The 17,121-nt window shown below is 37.4% G+C and overlaps 1 protein-coding gene across 1 annotated transcript in view; it reads left to right on the top strand.

Annotated features, from left to right (window-relative positions):
• Nucleotides 1-17,121, top strand: part of GABRG3 (gamma-aminobutyric acid type A receptor subunit gamma3) — a 638,302-nt gene that overhangs the window by 505,047 nt on the left and 116,134 nt on the right. The window lies entirely within an intron of this gene.

Raw genomic sequence — 17,121 nt, 5'->3', positions numbered from 1 at the left:
GGCAGTCCCTCAGAGCTATGTGAGAGGCTGCCTCCTGGGCTTAATCCTCAGTTTGCTGAATAAACATTATTCTCAACTTTTAGGTTATGCATTTGTTTCAGTCAACAGAGGCAGTAGGGGAAAGGAAGGGAAAGAAGGACATTGCCAAAGCCAGCACGATGGAAATATTTGGTGAACTAAGGTCTCTGTTGATGAAGTGCAAAGTTGAAGGAGCCCAACATCTTGAAATGATATTGAATAGGTATGCAATGTTCAGATAATAAATTATTTACGTTTTCTAAGACTTGACTTTAATTCACCTTTTTTTCCTTCATTATTTTGAAAGGTTTAATAAGGTTGCTATCCCGTGTAGCATTTTTGAATTTTAATTGTATTTTACCTTACTTTTGCATAATACTAATAGTGAACTGAACAACTTAACTTTATATTGATGATTCAAGGGATTTGTAAATTTTATAAAGCTTCAGAGGTCATTTTATCTCACACCAGGCAGCCTTAAACTAGATGTGCAGAGTACCAATTAGCAGAAAATTCTAGATAACCCAAGTCTGTTCAGCAAGGTAACTTAATGGTAAAAGTGAAATTGCAGAAATGTGTCTCGGGAGGCTCTGAGCAGCTCAGGTTCTTTATGGCTCAGTGCAGAAAGAATTCAGCCAGAGGCAAAGTGATAGATAAGAAGTGATTTATTAGAATAGGATGAAAGTAAGTGGGCAAGGGGTTGAGTGGGCAAGTGGGCAAGTCTTGTAGCCCCAAGAACTTACTGGGCTACAGTTTTATAGTCAAAGGAAAAGTGGGGAAGGGAGGGACATGTACTCTTCATTCTTGAATAGACATCAAACGTCCATCATCAGCTCCTCCTCCATGTCAGGCAGGCGAGTTTTCTTGTCCCTACATGGTCAAGCTGGGACTGCCATGGCACAATGGAAATGAGCAAAAAGATGGTAACATATACTAAAATATGGTAAATCATCTCAGGTTTCAGTATAATGTCACCTTTCCCTTATATTTTTCATTTTAATATGGCCAGAAAAGCATGTCGTAGGAGTCATTAAATTACTGAAATCACTGGGCAGGATGTGTGTCTCATTTCACCATTGTTTTATTGTTTTGGGGCATGTCTCAAGCTTCTGTTGCATGGTTTTATTGCTAAGCAAGCCTGCTTGGTTTTGTAGTTAAGCAAACCTGCTTTACTGAGTGATCATTAACTTATAGGAGTCTCCCATACTTTTTCCTTTACTTATGGTCCCTTGGAGGGCTTACTTATTTAAACACCTACTTTGTCCTTTTACTCTGTCGCTATTAAAACAATACAAAAACAAGGAGATACCACGGGCCAGGTGCCATTTATAAGACCTTTCAATTAATGGGTGTTAGTAATATACCTAGGAAAATTGCCTGACCCCAAAGCTCTGTTGGGAATGATGGTGGAACAAACCTGTAGACAGTGCAAGTATACAGCTGCCTCAACACAAAATGATTCAGCTATTCAACTGCATGAGATTCTAAGAGTATCTTCAGTGTTTGAGCGTAGATCCTCCAGCTGTGAAGTTATGGTGCATAAGAAAACCTTTCAGATGTGGGTATTGACAAAGTTTCCCCAGTACTTTTCTTGAGTAACGTGGAAGCCAAGGGTAAGGTGTTCCCTCTGCCTCCTTACTCTTCAGTTATGTATGTGAGGCCCATCACGGAAGCATAATTGTATCCATTGCATGCTGATTGCATACTCCTTCAGCACACCCCAACCAACAAAAACTTCAGTTCTTGAAAAACAAAGCCATCCTTTAAAAAAATAACCTTTAATGGAAGTCAGCAGTCAATGTATTGAAAACAGCATGCTTAAGTTGAACTAGACAGTGGAATAGTCACTTATCATCTGAGGTCCTCAGATTCCACATCTGTTAAATAAAATATCTGCCTGGGTGATCTTGCATCATCTTTCAGTTCTGATAACCATGAGGCTTGCATTAGGCATTTAACAGAATATAGAGAGACTCTAAGGAGAGCAATGCAATGTATAGGTCTCCAGGAAAGATTTTCTTACCAGGTGGCCAGCTAACCACTTATGCTGCTCAAACAATAGCCTGGAGAAAACAGTTTGCAGCTTTTTCTTGCTTTGTTTTTGCAGTCAACATCAGGAGTTCTAAAGTTACCAATATCTACCTGTTTGGATAATCTCCAGATTACTTGGCAAAGTGTTTCTCTCACTCCACTTGAGATCTTAACAACAGAGTCTGGGGCCACCCATTGTGGTTGGTCCAGCAGACTTCAGGCATTATGACGTGGACCTGTTTTTGCCCTTGAAATCTCAGGAGGCCACCTCAGAGGAGAACCAGGCACCTCCTGCTTCGTTAGTTGCTTGTTTAAAGAAGTTGCATGGTCTTTTCCTCATCAGTTACATTTCAATGACACAAGCCACAGTGAATTTTAATTTTGCCATAGGAATGGCAAAATGAAGCAACCACTCTGGCGCATTACTCTCCTGTTATATTTAATATAGCAAACATCGGGTTTCTCATGCATGGAAGTGTTACCAGAGGCTACTGGAAAAATATTAGTTGTTATTCCAGCAGTGGCTAAGAATTGGTGCAAATCCATGTATGTTAGCAACACCAAAAACTTGTCAATGGTTCTGCACTGCAGAGCTCTGACACTGCTTTCCTGTGTTCTTTCTCAATCAAGAGGTCAAACGAATGGGAATAAAACAAAAAACAAAAACATACCAACACAGTTTTGTCTTCTGTTGAGCTTTGAAGTGACACATGAGGCTCATTTATCTGTGTAGCCCCATATTATCTAGCTTACATAGCCAGTGCACCAAGTTCCATTGTCTAAAACTTCTAATAGAATTAGGAACAGAGAACATTTTGTGAGAAAAGATATGCTCTTCAGATCATATGCTTTGAACATATTTACCCAAGGGCTAGATTAACCATTAACCATTGATAGAATATGTAAACATTTTTCTGCCTTTTTCCTCAATGAACATTTTTGAAATGTTTTACAAATATGTTTGCAATTACCAGTTATGAATTAAACACTAATGTCTTTTAGCCTTGGTAGGAAGGTGTAAATAATTTTACGGAGGAAATTCCAGTTAATTTTCTACAAAGGGGAGAGAATTTATAAAGAGGAATTTGCTCTTTTAGAAGGAAAATCTGACCCTATTATTAGTTTTTATTTTTTCTGTTTTAGTTTGTGGTAATGATGTTGGTGATAGCTATTTAATAATCCAAATCACAATACAAGAGCACCCTTTACAGTTAACAAATGATTTTCAATGATTAGGTGCTGAAGGCAAGCTGCAAATGCAATTTGTTTCTATGAATTTTGATTCTCTTTTGTTTATATCCAATAAGCCTGTGTATGTGTGAGGAAAAAGAAATATGAATAGAAAAAGATGATCTGTTTCCCAAAATCTTGGGTCCACAAAACTAATTATAATGAATTTTCATCCCATGAATATTAATATTTTACTTCCACATATTTTACAAAAAGCAAATAATGCTAAAAGTATATCTAACAACAATAGAACGTAAGTGTGTTGGGGAAAATGCAGTTTATTGTTAATTCACTTTGATTGGTTAAGAGCAAAAGCATATTCCAGATCACTTTTTTAGACAGCAAAAAACTAAACAGCAGAGAGACTTTCAAGATGGCAGAGGAGTAAGACATGGACATCACCTTCCTCCCCACAGATACATCAGAAATACATCTACATGTGGAACAACTCTTACAGAACACCTACTGAATGCTGGCAGAAGACCTCCGACTTCCCAAAAGGCAAGAAATTCCCCACGTACCTGGGTGGGGCAAAACAAAAAACAGAGAGAAAACAATAGGGACAGGACCTGCACCTGGGAGAGGGAGCTGTGAAGGAGGAAAAGCTTCCACACACTAGGAAGCCCCTTCACTGGCTGAGACGGGCGGGGGGGTGGGGGGAGAAAGCTTTAGAGCCACGGAAGAGAGCATAGCAACAGGGGTGCAGAGGGCAAAGCAGAGAGATTCCTGCACTAAGGATCTGCACCAACCAGCAATCACCAGCCCTAGAGCCTTGTCTGCTCACCCGCTGGGATGGGTGGGGGCTGGGAGCTGAGGCTCTGGCTTTGGAGGTCAGATCCCAGGGAGAGGACTGGGGTTGACTGTGTGAACACAGCCTGCTGGGGGCTAGTGTGCCACAGCTAGCTGGGAGGGAGTCTGGGGAAAAGTCTGGAACTGCCTAAGAGGCAAGAGATCATTGTTTTGGGATGCATGAGGAAAGGGGATTCAGAGCACCACCTAAACAAGCTCCAGAGACAGGCGCAAGCCGCGGCTATCATCATGGACACGAGAGACGGGCATGAAACGCTAAGGCTGCTGCTGCAGCCACCAAGAAACCTGTGTGCAGACCTGTATCCACACCTACCCTCCTGGGAGCCTGTTCAGCCTGCCACTGCCAGGGTCCCGTGATCCAGGGTCAATTTCCCCAGGAGAACATACGGTGTGCCTCAGGCTGTTGCAATGTCATGACAGCTTCTGCTGCCACAGGCTCGCCCTGCAGTGCATGCCACCCTTCCACTGGTCTGAGTGAGACAGAACCCCGTAATCAGCTGCTCCGTTAACCCCATCCTGTCTGGATGGAAACAGATGCCCTCAGGCGACCTACACACAGGGGCGGGGCCAAATCCAAAGGTGAACACCAAGAGCTCTGTGAACAAAGAGAAAGAGGAATTTCTCCCAGCAGCCTCTGGAGCAACGGATTAAATCTTCACAAGCAACTTGAGGTACCCTGCATCTGCGGAATACCTGAATAGACAGCGAATCATCCCAAAATTGAGGCAGTAGACTTTGGGAGCAACTGTAGAATTAGGGTTTGCTTTCTGCATCTAATTTGTTTCTAGATTTATATTTATCTTAGCTTAATATTTAGAGTTTATTATCACTGGTAGATTAGTTTATTGATTTCGTTGCTTTATTCATCCTTTTTTTTAATATAGATACATATTTTGTTTCCTTTTCTCTTTATGTGAGCATGTAGGTTTATGCTTCTTTGTGTGATTTTTGTCTGTATAGCTGTCTGGTTTTTTTTTTAATAGATTTTAGTACTTGTTATCATTGGTGGATTTGTTTTTTGGTTTGGTTGTTCTCTTCTTTCTTTTTTTCCCTGTTTTTATTTTGAATAATTATATTTTATTTTTTATTTTAATACCTTTTATTTTTTTCTTTCTTTTTCTTCTCCTTTTTCTTCTCAGCCTTGTGGCGATAGGGTCTTAGTGCTCCGGCTGGGTGTCAGGGCTGTGCTTCTAAGGTGGGAGAGCCAAATTCAGGATACTGGTCCACCAGAGACTTCCCAGCACCACATAATATCAAACAACGAAAGCTCTCCCAGCTATCTCCATCTCAACATTAAGACCCAGCTCCACTGAACAACCAGAAAGCTACAGGGCTGGACACCCTATGCCAAACAACTAGCGACAGGAACACAATCCCACCCATTAGCAGAGAGGTTGCCTAAAATAATAATAAGGTCACAGACACCCCAGAACACACCACTGGATGTGGTCCTGCCACCAAAAAGACAAGATCCAGCCACATCCACCAGAACACAGGCACCAGTCTCCTCCACCAGGAAGCCTACACAACCTACTGAACCAACTTTAGTCACAGGGGGCAGACACCAAAAACAACAGGAACTACAAACTTGAAGCCTGCAAAAAGGAGACCCCATTAAGTATTTCTCATTAAGTAAAATGAGAAGACAGAGAAACACACAGCAAATGAAGGACCAAGGTAAAAACCCACCATACCAAAAAAATGAAGAGGAACTAGTCTACCTGAACAGAATTCAGAGTAATGATAGTAAAGGTGATCCAAAAATCTTTGAAATAGAATGGAGAAAATACAAGAAAAAATTAAAAAGGATCTAGAAGAACTAAAGAGCAAACAAACAATGATGAACAATACAATAAATGAAATTTTAAATTCTCTAAAAGGAATCAATAACAGAATAATTGAGGCAGAAAAACAGATAGGTGACCCGGGTGATAAAATAGTGGAAGTAACTACTGCAGAGACTAATAAAAAAAAAAGAAGGAAAAGAATTGAAGACAATCTTAGACACCTCTGGGACAACATTAAATGCATCAACATTCGAATTATAAGGGTCCCAGAAGAAAAAGAGGAAAAGAAAGGGACTGAGAAAATACTTGAAGACATAATAGATGAAAACTTCCTTAATATGGAAAAGAAAATAGTCAATCAGGTCCAAGAAGCACAGAGAGTCCCATACTGCATAAAACCAAGGAGAAACATGCCAAGACACATACTAATCAAACTATCAAATATTAAATACAAAGAAAAACTATAAAAAAACAGCAAGGGAAAAGCAACAAACACCATAGAAGGGAATCCCCATAAGGTTAACAGCGGATCTTGCAGCAGAAACTCTACAAGCCAGAAGGGAGTGGCAGGACATATTTAAGTGATGAAAGGGAAAAGACTACAACCAAGATTACTCTACCCAGCAATGATCTCATTCAGATTCGATGGAGAAATTAAAACGTTTACAGACGATCAAAAGCTAGGAGAGTTCAGCACCACCAAACCAACTTTACAACAAATGCTAAAGGAACTTCTGTAGGCAGGAAACACAAGAGAAGGAAAACACCTACAATAACAAACACAAAACAATGAAGAAAATGATAATAGGAATATACATATCAATAATTACCTTAACTATAAATGGATTAAATGCTCCAAGCAAAAGAGACTGGCTGAATGGATACAAAAAAATGACCTATATATATGCTGTCTACAAGAGACCAACTTCACACCTAGGGACACATACAGACTGAAAGTGAGTGGATGGAAAAAGATATTCCATGCAAATGGAAATCAAAAGAAAGCTGGATTGGCAATTCTCATATCAGACAAAATAAATTTTAGAAAAAAGACTATTACAAGAAACAAAGAAGGACACTACATAATGATCAAGGGATCAATCCAAGAAGAAGATATAACAATTGTAAATATCTATGAACCCAACATAAGAGAACCTCAATACATAAGGCAAATGCTAACAGCCATAAAAGGGAAAATCGACAGTAACACAATCATGAAAGGGGACTTTCACATCCCACTTTCACCAACGGACAGATCATCCAGAATGAAAATAAATGAGGAAACACAAGCTTTAAATGACACATTAGACAAGATGGAGTTGATTGATATTTATAGGATATTCAACCCAAAACAACAGAATATACTTTACTCTCAAGTGCTCATAGAATATTCTCCAGGATAGATCACAACTTGGGTCACAAATCAAGCCTTGGTATAATTCAGAAAACTGAAATTGTATCAAGTATCTTTTCAGACCACAGCATTAAGAGACTAGATATCAATTACAGGAAAAAAATACAAACACACGCAGACTAAAGAATACACTACTAAATAACCAAGAAATCACTGAAGAAATCAATGAAGAAATCAAAAAATACCTAGAAACAAATAAGAATGAAACACGATGACCCAAAACCTATGAGAGGCAGGAAAAGCAGTTCTTAGAGGGACGTTTATAGCAATACAATCCTACCTCAGGAAACAAGAAACATCTCAAATAAACAACCTAACTTTACACCTAAAGCAATTAGAGAAAGAACAAAATCCCCAAAGTTAGCAGAAGGAAAGAAATCATAAAGATCAGATCAGAAATACGTGAAAAAGTAACAAAGGAAACAATACCAAAGATCAATAAATCTAAAAGCTGCTTTGTTGAGATGATAACCAAATTGATAAAACATTAGCCAGACTTATCAAGAAAAAAAGGGAGAAAACTCAAATCAATAGAATTAGAAATGAAAAAGTAGAAGTAACAACTGACACTGCAAAAATACAAAGGCTCCTGAGATATTACTACAGGCAACTATATGCCAATAAAATGGACAACCTGGAAGAAATGGACAAATACTTAGAAAGCACAACCTTCTGAGACTGAACGAGGAAGAGATAGAAAATATAATCAGACCAATCACAAGCACTGAAATTGGAACTGTGATTAAAAACCTTCCAATGGGGCTTCCCTGGTGGCGCAGTGGTTGAGAGTCTGCCTGCCGATGCAGGGGACACGGGTTTATGATAAAATCCCCCAGAAAGTAGGGTCAGAGGGAACTTACTTCAATATAATAAAGACCATATATTACAAACCCACAACAAACATCATTCTCAATGGTGAAAAACTGAAATGATTTCCACTAAGATCAGGAAAAAGACAAGGTTGTCCACTCGCAACATTATTATTCATCATAGTTTTGGAAGTTTTAGCTACAGCAATCAGAGAAGAAAAAGAAATAAAAGGAATCCAAATTGGAAAAGAAGTAAAGCAGTCACTGTTTGCAGATGACGTGATACTATTCATAGAGAATAGTATGATGCTTAAAGATGCTACCGGAAAACTACTAGAGCTAATCTATGAATTTTGTAAAGTAGAAGGGTACAAAATTAATGCACAGAAATGTCTTGCATTCTTATACACTAATGAAGAAAAATCTGAAAGAGAAATTAAGGAAACACTCCCATTTACCCATGGACATATGGTCACTTTATTTTTTGTAAAGGAGGCAAGAATTTACAATGGACAGAAGACAGCCTCTTCAATAAGTGGTGCTGGGAAAACTGGAGAGCTACATGTAAAAGAATGAAATTAAAACACTCCCTAACACTATACACAAAAATAAACTCAAAATGGATCAAAGGCCTAAATGTAAGTCCAGACACTATAAAACTCTTAGAGGAAAACATAGGCAGAACACTCTATGACGTAAATCACAGCAAGATCCTTTTTGATTCACCTCCTAGAGAAATGGAAATAAAAACAAAAATAAACAAATGGGACCTAATGAAACTGAAAAGCTTTTGCACAACAAAGGAAAACATAAGACAAAAAGAGGACCCTCGGAATGGGAGAAAATATTTGCAAATGAAGCCACTGCCAAAGGATTAATCTCCAACATTTACAAACTCATGCAGCTCAATATCAAAAAAACAAACAACCCAATCCAAAAATGGGCAGACCTGAATAGACATTTCTCCAAAGAAGATACACAGATTGCCAACAAACACATGAAAGAATGCTCATCACTAAGCATTAAAGAAATGCAAATCAAAACTACAATGAGCTATCACCTCACACCAGTCAGAATGGCCATCATCAAAAAATTTGCAAACAATAAATGCTGGAGAGGGTGTGGAGAAAAGGCAACCCTCTTGCACTTTTGGTGGGAATGTAAATTGATACAGCCACTAGGGAGAACAGTATGGAGGTTCCTTAAAAAAACTAAAAATAGAACTACTGTACAACCCAACAATCCCACTACTGAGCATATACCCAGAGAAAACCATAATTCAAAAAGAGTCATGTACCACAATGTTCATTGCCACTCTATTTACAATTGCCAGGACATGGAAGCAACCTAAGTGTCCATAGATGGAGGAAAAGATAAAGAAGATGTGGCACATAGGTACAATGGAATATTCCTCAGACATAAAGAGAAATGAAATTGAGCTAGTTGTAGTCAGGTGGATGGACCTAGAGTCTGTCATACAGAGTGAAGTAAGAAAGAGAATAACAAGTACCATATGCTAACACATATATATGGAATCTAAACAACAACAAAAAATGGTTCTGAAGAACCTAGGGGCAGGACAGGCATAAAGACGCAGAGGTAGAGAATGGACTTGAGGACACAGGGAGGGCGAAGGGTAAGCTGGGGCAAAGTGAGAGAGTGGCATGGACTTCTATATACTACCAAATGTAAAATCGATAGCTAGTGGGAAGCAGCCACATAGCAGAGGGAGATCCACTCAGTGCTTTGTGACCACCTAGAGGGGTGAGATAGGGAGAGTGGGAGGGAGATGCAAGACGTAGGAGATATGGGGCTATATGTATATATATAGCTGATTCACTTTGTTATACGGCAGAAGCTAACACACCATTGTAAAGCAATTATACTCCAATAAAGATGTTAAAAAAATAAAAAGTAAAGCGCACTGCAATGCATGCCTTAAATGCATGCCTTAATGGCTTTTAAGCATACACCATTCAGTTTCAATTGTCTTAATTGACTTAGGATATAATTTATTTTTTGCTAAGTTAATAAAAACCTAAAATAGTATACAAAATTATATTCAGATATTAACTCAGCTTCAAGCTTTTATCTGTGCACATTTTGTAGAATATATGTTATTGTTATTAGGTTTTATTCTTATTTTAGGTAAAAGCAATAGCTGAAATCATACCAGAATCTTAGATAGGGGGTGATTTTCTGATGATATTTTTATGTTTTTTTCTCTCAGTTTTATTATTCAAACCTAGTTTGATCAACAACCACACTTTACTCAGAATGAGTTTCTTATGACATTTATTTACTTCTTAAAATTTAAGCTTACCAGTAAATATAAAGTGTTACCATCACTGAGCCTGTTTAAATTTCTTGCTCATAAACTGCTTCCTCTTTAACTCCTTCACTACCTCTCTATACCTGATTCCCTCCCTCCCTGCCACAAGCACTCATTTTCCAAGTCCTAGGCTCTTGCACATTGTATGGTCCTTACTGTCACTGCGAACTCACTGTGGGCATCAGCTGTATTGTGGTGATCTGGCAATGACTAGGTTTATGACCTCAAGCAAGATATTATCCCAGTTGGGTTCAATTTTCTCCATCTACAAAATCCTAGTTATTAACCTTGTCTGATTTACAGCACTGTAGAAGTAAAGGGACATACAGATGTCCTAGCTCTGTAGGAAAAGAATGAGCTATGCTAGAAAGGGCCTAGTCTGGAATTTAGGATTCTTGGTTTCAATTCTTGGTCAGGAAAATTTGCTTACCTTTTCTAAGTGTCTCTACCTATGAAAAGAATTTGAACTATGTGCTGCTAAACTATAATTCTCAAAAAGTTAAAATGATGACTCTTAAAAATAGGAAATGAACACATATCAAATATTTTAATCAACTCATGAATAAATGAGGATATCAATAGATGCCAAATACTGGTTAAAGGAACATTTGAGGAACTAAGTATTTACAGGCAATTTGATAAAGCTGTTAGAAAAAAGATTTCTGTGTTACATATAAAACTAGTAAATTACTACAGGGAAATAGCCCATAATATTTAGGGTTATCTTTTCTACCAGACAGAAATTATTTGCATCCCTACTGAACACAAATCTACAAGCTAACACAAGCTTCACTATGATTGAGGCTTTAAATCAGTGGTCCTAAAAATGCTCATTAAAAAGGCTCTTGTAACTCTAAAATTCTATGAATCCATATTAATACTATTTAATTAAATATTGATGTGGAAATAACTTGTCCAGCTGCTGATATTTACTTTGGTGTTTGTTTTTGATAACCCTCAGTATTAGAGGAAAAATAATTTTTCTTTCCTATGAATATATGGTTAAAATATGGATAATTTTATTTATAAAGACTCAGATAATAATGAACACATCAGTAATAGGGAATCTTCATTAGTTCCCTCTCCTAGTCAGGTCAGATGATTTCTTTTAGTTTTCTCTCAAATATTATCATGTGCTGGTCACAGTCCCAGTCTAAAATTGTTACTATCCAATATCTTCTTCATGTTTCTTTATTGTGTTATTTTTTCTTCTCAGAGGGGATGCCCAAGGCTTCTTGAATTCTTTATATTTCATAAATATCATTTAAATTATTTTTGTCCAAAGGAGTTCAACCTGATGTTTCCCAGAATTTTCTATTAATATATTTGCATTTTGAAATTTAGGATTCTGTCTTATATTTTTCTATTTTCAAGTTTGTTCCTGTCACTCATAAGCAAGTAATTTACCCATACAACCCAGCTGTAATGTCTGTGGATTTCCATTGTATTAGGGTGGGTTTGCCCAGCAGCAAGTCCTGTAACAAATGGTACATTAGTGTATTTGGAAGGAGACCTGAGGAAATACTGGCAGGGGTACAGAGGCGAGGCAGCCAGTCAAAGGTGGGTGTAGAGCAGGTTACCACTGTGGGTGCCTAGGGTGTAACACACCTCAGAGTTGTCCTGACTGGGGATAAGGATGCTAGGGATTTATCTTTCAACTCCATTCATCACTGGCTAAGATCATGTCACTTGCAAGGAGAGGAAGGCTTCAGAGAGAGGGTTGTAGGAGCTGCTGTGGGACACATGAGCTGGAGCTGTGAATGCCAAAGGACCAACGTGAGGGCACATCATTGAAAGTGCCTCGGGCAAACATGGCTCTTTGTAAAACTGACCTATGGAGTCTTTGAAATAATATCTAGTACTGGTTTTGCAAGTCTGATTCAACCAAATTTTAGTTGGCCTTTATCCAGTTCTGAAATCCTTTTTGAGATTTTTGTGCTAGAATAAGTGTGGAGAATTTAAACAGCAATTAAATGATCATATCATTTTGATGGGTATAAGGAGTTAGGAAAGGGGTTTTAGAAACCAGTTAGAGCACCCTTTAACTTTACAGAGTAACTTGCCCAAAGATACCCAGTTGGTGAGTGGTAAGCTCTTATACCACTCATGGTATCTTTCCTAAAAAAAAAAAAATTGTTCTATGATGTTAGCACAGGCTCTAGGGAAAAGTTATGAGGTAGAGAAATTGTGTGGGTGTTCTCTTACTTCATTTCACACAACTGATGATCTATTCCTTGCCAACCTTTCCCAAAGCATCCTATCTCGTCCTTCGCTCCTCCTTGGGTTACAGGAGGCCCAAATATCGTGTGGTTGGATTTGGCTATTCTAAAGCATTTGTTACATAATAAGGACGTTAATATCTTTTAGAAGTGACCAGCAGGAACTAATATATATTTGGGCATCTGGGAAGAACCCAGTGAGACTACTTCTTACTAGTGAAGTAAAATTTCTGTGAGGGAGAGGAGGACATTTTTATTATAACTGTTATAATTTTATTTTAATTTTTATTATAACTGTTATATAATTTTTTATATATTTTTTTAATTTTTATTATAACTGTTATACTTTTTATTATAACTGTTATAATTTTATTTTAATTTTAACTGTTATAATGTTTATTATAACTGTTATAATTATTATAACTTATAAGTCAGGTATGGATTCTGAAGCTTCATAGTTTGTCAATTAGGTAAGTGACTACTATGTAGTATAGGTTTAAGGCTCAAGTTTAGTTATTTTCTTTTTTTTTTGAATTGTATTTATTTTTTTACACAGCAAGTTCTTATTAGTTATCCATTCTACACATATTAGTGTATATATGTCACTCCCAATCTCCCCATTCATCACACCACCACCTCTCTGTCACTTTCTCACCTTGGTGTCCATACATTTGTTCTCTGCATCTGTGTCTCTATTTCTGGCCTGCAAACAGGTTCATCTGTACCATTTTTCTAGGTTCTACATATATGTGTTAATATACAATATTTGTTTTTCTCTTTCTGACTTACTTCACTCTGTATGACAATCTCCAGATCCATCCGTCTCTACAAATGACCCAATTTCGTTCCGTTTTATGGCTGCGTAATATTCCATTGCATATATGTACCACATCTTCTTTATCCACTCATCTGTCAATGGGCATTTGGGTTGCTCCCATGACCTGGCTATTGTAAACAGTGCTGAAATGAACACTGGAGTGCATGTTTCTTTTTAAATTATGGTTTTCTCTGGTATATGCCCAGAAGTGAGATTGCTGGGTCATATGGTAATTCTATTTTTAGATTTTTAAGGAACCTCCATACTGTTCTCCATAGTGGCTGTATCAAGTTACATTCCCACCAACAGTGCAAGAGGGTTCCCTTTTCTCCATATCCTCTCCAGCATTTGTTGTTTGTAGATTTTCTGATGATGCCCATTCTAACTGGTGTGAGGTGATACTATACTGTAGTTTTGATTTGCATTTCTCTAATAATCAGTGATGTTGAGCAGCTTTTCATGTGCTTCTTGGCCATCTGTATGTCTTCTTTGGAGAAATGTCTATTTAAGCTTTCTGCCCATTTTTGCATTGGGGTGTATGTTTTTTTAATATTAAGCTGCATGAGCTGTTTATATATTTTGGAGATTAATCTTTTGTCCACTGATTCATTTGCAAATATTTTCTCCCATTCTGAGGGTTGCCTTTCATCTTGTTTGTAGTTTCTTTTGCTTTGTAAAAACTTTTAAGTTTCATTTGGTCCCATTTTTTAATTTTTGTTTTTATTTCCATTACTGTAGGAGAAGGATCAAAAAAAAATCTTGCTGTGATTTATGTCATAGACTGTTCTGCCTATGTTTTCCTCTAAGAGTTTAATAGTGTCTGGCCTTACATTTAGGTCTTTGATCCATTTTGAGTTTATTTTTGTGTATAGTGTTGGGGAGTGTTCTAATTTCATTCTTTTACATGTAGCTGTCAGGTTGTCCCAGCACCACTTATTGAACAGACTGTCTTTTCTCCATTGTATATTCTTGCCTCCTTTATCAAAAATAAGGTGACCAAATGTACGTGGGTTTATCTCTGGGCTTTCTATCCTGTTCCATTGATGTATATTTCTGTTTTTGTTCCACTACCATACTGTTTTGATTACTGTAGCTTTGTAGTATAGTCTGAAGTCCAGGAGCCTGATTCCCCCAGCTCTGTTTCTCTTTCTCAAGATTGCTCTGGCTATTCGGGGTCTTTTGTGTTTCCATACAAATTGTGAACTTCTTTCAGGTTTTTCATCATTAGTGTATAAGAATGCAAGAGATTTCTGTGCATTAATTTTGTATCCTGCAATTTTACCAAATTCATGATTAACTCTAGTAGTTTTCTGGTGGCATCTTTAGGATTTTCTACGTATAATATTATGTCATCAGCAAACAGTGACAGTTTTACATCTTCTTGTCCAATTTGTATTCCTTTTATTTCTTTTTCTTCTCTGGTTGCTGTAAAGCTATGTTGAATAATAGTGATGAGAGTGGACATCCTTGTCCTGTTCCTGATCTCAGAGGAAATGCTTTCAGTTTTTCACCATTGAGAACGATGTTTGCCGTGAGTTTGTCATATTTACCCTTTATTATGTTGAGGTAAGTTCCTTCTATGCCCACTTTCTGGAGAGTTTTTATCATAAATTGGTGTTGAATTTTGTCAAAAGCTTTTTCTGCATCTATTGAGGTGATCATACGGTTTTTATTCTTCAATTTGTTAATATGGTGTATCACATCGACTGATTTGCATATATTAAAGAATCCTTGCATCCCTGGAACAAAACCCACTTGACCATGGTGTATCATCCTTTTATTGTGTTTTTGGATTCTGTATGCTAGTATTTTGTTGTATATTCATCAGTGATATTGGTCTCTAATTTTTTTTTTTTTTGTAGTATCTTTGTCTGGTTTTCATTTTGGATCATCGTGTTTTCATCGTAATTTTTCTCTAGATATTGTTATTTCCTCTGATTTCTTCAGTGATCTCTTGTTTATTTCATAATGTATTGTTTAGCCTCCATGTGTTTGTTATGTTTTCTTCCCTGTAATTGATTTCTAATCATCTCGTAGCATTGTGGTCAGAAAAGAGGCTTGATATGATTTCAATATTCTTAAATTTACTGAGGCTTGTGACCCAAGATGTGATCTATCCTGGAGAATGTTCCCTGTGCAGTTGAGAAGAAAGCATAATCTGCTGTTTTGGGATGGAATGTCCTATAAATATCAAATCCATCTGGTCTATTGTGTCATTTAAAGCTTGTGTTTCCTTATTAATTTTCTGTTTGGATGCTCTGTCCATTGGTGTGAGGTGTCAAACTCCCCCACTATTCTTGTGTTTCTGTCGATTCCCTCTTTTATAGCTGTTAGCAAGTGCCTTATGTATTGAGGTGCTCCTATGTTGGGTGCATATATATTTATAATTGTTATATCTTTTTCCTGGTTTGATCCCTTGATCATTATGTAGTGTCCTTCCTTATCTCTTGTAACATTCTTATTTTAAAGTCTATTTTATCTGATATGAGTATTGCTACTAAGCTTTCATTTGTTTTCCATTTGCATGGAGTATCTTTTTCCATCCTCTCACTTCCAGTCTGTATGTATCCCAAGGTCTGAAGTGGGTGTCTTGCAAACAGCATATATATGGTACTTTTTTTTGTATCCATTCAGTGAGGCTGTGTCTTTTGTTTGGAGCATTTAATCCATTCACATTTAAGGTAATTATTGATATGTATATTCCTATTACTATTTTCTTAATTGTGATGGATTTGCTTTTGTAGGTCCTTTTCTTCTCTTGTGCTTCCCATTTCGAGAAATTCCTTTAGCATTTGTTGTAGAGCTGGTTTGGTGGCACCGAATTCTCTTAGCTTTTGCTTGTCTGTAAAGCTTCCGATTTCTCCGTCGCATCTGAATGAGATCCTTGCCGTGTAGAGTAATCTTGGTTGTAAGTTCTTCCCTTTCATCACTTTAAATATGTCATGCCACTCCCTTCTGGCTTGTAGAGTTCCTGCTGAGAAATCAGCTCTTATCCTTATGGGAGTTCCCTTGTATATTATTTGTCATTTTTCACTTGTTGCTTTCAATAATTTTTCTTTGTCTTTAATTTTTGTCAGTTTGATTACTATGTGTCTTGGCATGTTTCTCCTTGGGTTTATCCTGCATGGGACTCTCTGTGATTCCTGAACTTGGGTGGCTATTTCCTTTCCCATGTTAGAGTTTCCAACTATAATCTCTTCAAATATTTTCTTGGGTCCTTTCTCTCTCTCTTCTCCTTTTAGGATGCCTATAATGCGAATGTTGTTGCATTTAAAGTTGGCCCAGAATTCTCTTAGGCTGTCTTCATTTGTTTGCATTCTTTATTCTTGTTCAACAGCAAGGAAGCTCAAGGAAGAAAGAAATAATAGGGAGTCTAAAAACATTGTTAGACTATCTCTTGGGAAGGGACCTCAGATGCCTTCAACAGGTGTCCTGAAGAACACTTGAAGTGTCTGAATGACTGTCGTTGAAGGATTATTAAGCTGCTTGTGTGTTTCTGGGGGTAGGATTGAGCCAATCAGTAGAAGCTCCTTGAAGCAGATTTGGGCTATTCTAACAGTCAGAGCTCCCAGCTGCTTCACAAGACAACACTTGAAGAAGACATTTTGATTAAAAGATTTTTGAAAATCACTTAGAACAAACACAAGTGATAAG

Source organism: Aethalodelphis obliquidens, unplaced genomic scaffold (genome assembly GCF_003676395.1).
Source record: "Aethalodelphis obliquidens isolate GAN/ISIS:26980383/991018 unplaced genomic scaffold, ASM367639v1 scaffold49, whole genome shotgun sequence".
Lineage (NCBI taxonomy): Eukaryota > Metazoa > Chordata > Mammalia > Artiodactyla > Delphinidae > Aethalodelphis > Aethalodelphis obliquidens.
Note: the sequence above shows the minus strand (reverse complement) of the source record. Positions and strands in the feature narration are given on the sequence as shown.